The 6,262-nt window shown below is 35.4% G+C and overlaps 1 pseudogene; it reads left to right on the forward strand.

Moving 5' to 3' along the window:
• LOC113069076 (echinoderm microtubule-associated protein-like 1) overlaps window positions 1-4,639 on the forward strand; it is a 40,422-nt pseudogene extending 35,783 nt beyond the window's left edge.
• The last annotated feature ends 1,623 nt before the right edge of the window (window positions 4,640-6,262 follow it).

Raw genomic sequence — 6,262 nt, forward strand, 5'->3', positions numbered from 1 at the left:
AATATCTTCATGTAATACAATTCTGAATGCTGTACAGTATGACAGATGTGTGTTATCTAAGGGTGACCCTGCTGCCAACAAAAGATTCTTTATTAGTGTTAATAAAAGAGGGACTGTGCTCCTTTTTACACAAATCAATAAGACTCTTTTACATGTGAACAGCTTTGATTTTCTGATGTACTGAGGATTGTCTCCAGTTTTGCAACAGTTGGTTTATATAATGCTTGTTTTCTGGTTATGATTCACAGGATCTAATCGTATTAGCTTGGCTATTCAGGGAGCACATGAGGCAAGCGTCTTTGCACTTTGCATGTTGAGAAATGGTACGCTGCTCTCAGGTGGGAAAGACCGTAAACTCATCTCCTGGGATGAAAATTATCAAAAGATTCAAACGGTGGAGGTAAGTCGTCTACATAAGTATCATTTTGCAGTATGCATTTGTATTTGTATGCCTTGATCAAGCAGATGGCCATAATTTCCCAGCATGTTTTTTTTTAATGTTGCTCTCAGGTTTCTGAGTTATATGGCCCTATACGTACTGTGGCTGAAGGACGGGGAGAAACGGTTCTTATTGGCACTACCAAAAACTATGTCCTGCAAGCGTCTGGATGGGGAGTTCATACCCATCACCCAGGTAAGTTAACCAGTACACACAATACACTTGAGTTACCAGTGTCGTCTGTTGAGAAGTATATCAATATACATGTTAACAATCTAGAATTATCTTTAACTTAATAAATTATAGCATAATTATCAACTACTTCCTAATGTCAGTAAATAATTTATCTGTTTCTGGTAGATATTGTATATATATTGATATTGATTATGCTCATTTCTAATTATTTTTACACTTAGATGAGACCTTTCTTGTCATCTAATGATTAGTCCTTATAATATTAGCATTTATAATAGAATAATAATATATATATATTATGAAATCAACAATATTTTAATTATTAATGATATTTAAAGAATTTGAAATACTGTTACCTTTTTAAAATCTTTAGGATATTTTCAAATGAATGTCCATTTTTATACTGAACATTTTAATGTTTAATGCAGTGATTCATTTATTTTCCATCATTTTTAATTAAATATATATATATATATTTTTTTATATCAATATTTAGAAAGTAATTATTGATCTGTATTAGTCAGTATTTTATATGTATTAGATATTTATTATAATCCTTTCTCTTAATCTAAATGAATCTTTAAAAACTAAAATAATTGAAATAATTTATATTAAACATTATAAATAAATAATAATAATGTTAAACACCTACCTTTGCAAACCTTGTGATGCCTAAATTTAAAACATCATCATTAAAACATACATTTTAGGTTTTTATTTTAAAAATATTTAGACAAAGTATGACCATAAAATACAGATGAAATAATTATTTCCTTATCAGTATCGAGCGTTAATATAAGTGCATCCCTAGTAATGTTAGTTAATATTTTTAATGAAAGGTTTATAAGTGTTGCCAAGAAAAACGCAGAGTGGGGGCCCACTAAACACTGAAAATGTCTGTTGTAGAACAAGGTTTATTCTCTTCTGTGTTGAAACAAAATCCATCTTTTTTAGGGTAAAAGTGTAATTTCAGTTTGTGGTTCTAAAACAGAATATAGTTGATGTTTAGACTTCAATTCAACCCAGATTGATGCCTCCCAAACTGATGTTTAATTCTATTCGACTGTTCAGGGCCACACAGATGAGTTATGGGGCCTGACTGTCCATCCGCTGAAGCATCAGTTCCTCACCTGTGGCCATGACAAGCACGTCTGCCTGTGGGACTCTGCCTCTCATCAGCCCATCTGGACCAAAACACTGGAGGTGAGCAGCCCACCCCGGTAGGTCTCCTTAGTGTCACCTCAAAGCTCGCACATCAGTTTCTTGTTATTGAAACTCTTGTCACTACTGGCATCTGTAATGAAATGAGCACCGCTGTTCCTTAGGCTGAGATGTAATCGTATTTGTGTTGACAGGATGTTTGATTGAGCATGTATGTGTGTGTTTTCCTCACGGACAGGACGCCGCTCAGTCGGCCGCCTTCCACCCTTCTGGGACACGGTTGGCTTTAGGAACGCAGACGGGAAGGTGAGGCCATTTCTTTCATCAGTGGGGTCCCTGACACATCATCACAATTCAGAAAAGGGGTCTAATAGAGTGTTACATGGAAGAGCCAAACACTTATTATTATGCTAATGCAAAAGGAACACAATACCATCCCAGCGGCATTGATTTCTTTTTATCCTAAGAATACTTATAATGGATTTGGATGAGATCTCGTCTAAGAGTCTAACATTTGTTATGTTACAGGTTTTTTTAGACCTGTGTGTCTAACATTATCTTTCACTTATTATCAATCTGTGCAGATGGCTTGTGCTCGATACCGAATCGAAGGATCTGGTCACGGTGCACACGGACGGAAACGAACAGCTGTCGGTTATGCGCTTTTCTCCAGGTTAGAGTTCATTCTCCCAACACCTTTTTTCACTGCTTGCTGGGAAACACTAGGAAGACAGCCAAGAACTAGCAATCATTAAAGTCTCTGTAACGGAGTAGTTGAAAACCTTTGGTTATTCATTCCAGACGGTCATTTCCTTGCCATCGGGTCACATGACAACTACATCTACATTTATGCTGTGGCAGAAAATGGCAAGAAATACAGTAGAGTTGGAAAGTGCTCAGTAAGTATGTGTGTTTATGCAAAATATAGACTTATTTGGTATAATAAACATGTTTAATAGATTATCATAGCCCACACGAGATTATAGACCAGCTGATTCTAACACAGTGTTATTTAAGTATTATATGTTATAGCTACTAATATGGTATTTATTAATATCTTGATTTGCTTTTTTTTTATTTAAAGTTTACTTTTAATTTGTAGTTTTTTGTTTTACTAATATTTTGTATTCATATTTCAGCTTTATTTGGATTATTTAAAATTATTTTCAGTCGTTTTAGTTAACAACGATATACACAAACACACCCTGCCTCCTCAAATGAATGTTGTGTTTTATGTTTGTATGTACTGTCTGTTATTGCTCACAGGGTCATTCTAGTTTCATCAACATCATCTGGATTGGTCTGTGGATTCTCAGTACTTAGTATCCAACTCAGGGACTATGAGATCCTTTACTGTGAGTATCTAGAAGTACCTTAATTAAATTTCTCCCCCATTGTGAAATACTACTTTATATATTGGATACCACCCATCTTAGTCCATTCTACATCTTATTCCATTTTATTCCACACCTGTACTTCAAATTTTTGTCCATTTTGTTTATTTATATGTATCTGTACACACACACACACACACACACACACGCACACACACGTGTACTTTATTCATATATCTTTATTTTTCTATTCCTGTGTGTTGTTGTTGTTCAGAGCCTTATGTCCTTCAGGGATCCCGATGAAAAATATTACTTTCCATTTCTTTGCTTTCAAAAATTTTTAGTTTATAAAAATGTGTACTTGTTATGTTATGAAATACATAAAACGACATATAAAAGTGTTTATGCCATTTAAGATTTTATTACATAATTTTCTAGGTCTAGAAACTGAACTTTAAAGTCAGGCTTTTCTTATATATCTATGTTTTCCAAGACTGTGGGAACCCTGAGAAAAAAAAAAAGAAACAACAACTGGTGTCGAGGGGCTTGAATTTAAATAAGTAATATCATTAGCCTTAGCTTAATTGAATGATTTTTTAATTTTTTCAGGTCATCTTGAGGCTAGGGGGAGTGGACCAGCCTCCTGTCTGAGAACCACTGAGTTAATCCATTGGTTCATACTATACATTCAGGAACTGATTACACATTATTGTCTTTCAGGGATCCCTTCTGTGTGCAACAAGTAGTGAGTTGGGAGACCACCGGGATATTGAATGGGCCACTTTCACCTGTATTCTGGGCTTCCATGTTTTTGTAAGGTTAATGTTTTTATGACATAGATAGCAGTATGAAATATAATAAATAATGCTAAATAATTCTTTAAAACCAGCCTTATGTGTAAAGATAGTAATAAATATAGCTACACTGAACAAATCACAGTCTTCCCCGTATATCTAACTTGGGTTTTTACCTTAAATATATTTTATAAATGTAAGTGTCAGCCATAAATCCATATGGAAGTGACATATATATATGCTGTCTGTGTTCCTCTCCAGGACTGTGGCCGGATGGCTCAGATGGTACTGACATCATGTGTGTGCAGTTCAAACGCAAAGAAACTGCTTGTCACCGGAGACGACTTTGGCAAAGTTCACCTCTTCTCATTCCCTTGCTCTCAGTCCCGAGTAAGAAACAGCACTAAAATATGAAATATCTGAGAGATAGTGTTCATTTTAGTACTGAATAATGCTAATAAATGCTATTATTTCTCTCTATCTACCTCTGCAGGCTCCTAGTCACATTTACGGTGGACACAGCAGCCACATCACCAATGTTAATTTCTTAAATGACGACAGCCAGATAATCTCTACAGGAGGGAAGGACATGAGCATAATGCAGTGGCGTGTGGTGTAAAACGACCACTGTCATGCCGAACTTCCTTATTTTTCTAGTATCAAGTGGCTGTGGAAACCAAAAGTGCAGGCCATCGGCTACAGAGTAAAGTGGAGTCTCAATTATTATTTGCCTTTAAATTTGAATCTCAGGACGCCAATATTTGAAGAGTCTCTCTGTTTGGACTGTCTCACACGTTCCCTAGACTATGAAAGAAGTTTCGTGATGGAAACCCGGGTCTGCTCTACAGGACAAAGTTAAATGTGATGCCAAAGCACATGGGGAATCATCCTAACACTTAAATCATAACAATTCCTAACTTCTGAGGTATCATTTAGAGTCTTAAAAATGGTCTATACTCTATCACACTGACTGTGTTTTGATAATTGCGCGTTAACCATAATTTTATACTAATATTTGCCTCCATAATTTTTTTTTAAACTTTTGCTGCCACCCTATGGTACGTTGTGGTATTGCAGCCACCTTCCCACCGCTGAATTCATTGCTGTAGTCAACTATTTATGTTTTTTTTTTTTTTTTTTTTTATTCAGTTATCCATCAAATTCATCTCAAGGATTAAAAAAAACATGAGTTTGAGAAACAAAGTGACTGTAACTGCAAAATGATTAAGGCTTCAATGACTTTCACTTGCTAAATCACTACAGCCATCAATCGCTGATTTTAGTTTAATCCTCAGTCTGACATCAAATCTGTTTGTGCATCAGCTGTCTCAACTAAACTTCATCATGTAGTGCACATTTACATTAGAGTTAAGCTCCATTTTCATAACCTCCGCTTGAGAAACAAGATTAAACAGTTACAGTCAAATGCTGTTGTATTAATAATAAACTAAGCATGCACAAGCTTGTTTGTAACTGTCTAACCTATTTGACCATATCCATTGTCAGGTATATGGCATACCATGAAAATAAAGGAAAACATGTTAGTACGTCTGTGAAATATGACAAAGCTTTGTTTTGACCAAATAGGTTTTTTGGATCAAGATTGGAGTGATAATTTGAAGGATAATGTCAGCAACCGCATGACAATATTAATTATATGAATGTATAATAAAATGGGAAAAATCAGTTGTTTCACATTAACAAAAAAAAAAAAATATGTTTGTTATAAAGTCTTTCAAACAGCAACCAATTTCAGAAACATTATGAATATGAAAAACATCTTGTTTTCTCCAACTTTTTACACTCAACACTGCGATGCCCTGATATATTCCATAAACATAGTTTATCATCAAACAAAAGTAATTTGTTTATGCCTGTTTATACAACAGAACAAATGAGCATGAATAACAGGAAGAGGAGGAATAAAAGTAATCCAATGAGGCCAAGCAGGCAGGCTCAGAGGACGTTGCAATGCGGCATATTGGCACCAGTGGTCGCTGTTCTGCGTGTTTTTGCTTTTACACTCTCCCGATAAGTCCTTTCTCATTGTCATTACACGGTGGAGGAAAATGGCAACTCCAGTGCACGTTTGCAGTCCGCAATACAGATCGATGTTGTAGGCGCGACCATGAGCTAAACATGGGATATGTTTTATTCCGCTGTGGTGACAGAGAGAGATATGCTGTAGATCTTTCGAGACATCTGCATTGCTTTTGATCCGAGGAACTGACTGTGCATCGCTGGATGGGAATATACATTCAAGCTGACCATTGTTTTATAGAATAATACACGTGCTTTATTTATACTCATTAAAATACATATTTATGCACCGATAGCTT

The sequence above is a fragment of the Carassius auratus genome, unplaced genomic scaffold (assembly GCF_003368295.1).
Source record: "Carassius auratus strain Wakin unplaced genomic scaffold, ASM336829v1 scaf_tig00000779, whole genome shotgun sequence".
Lineage (NCBI taxonomy): Eukaryota > Metazoa > Chordata > Actinopteri > Cypriniformes > Cyprinidae > Carassius > Carassius auratus.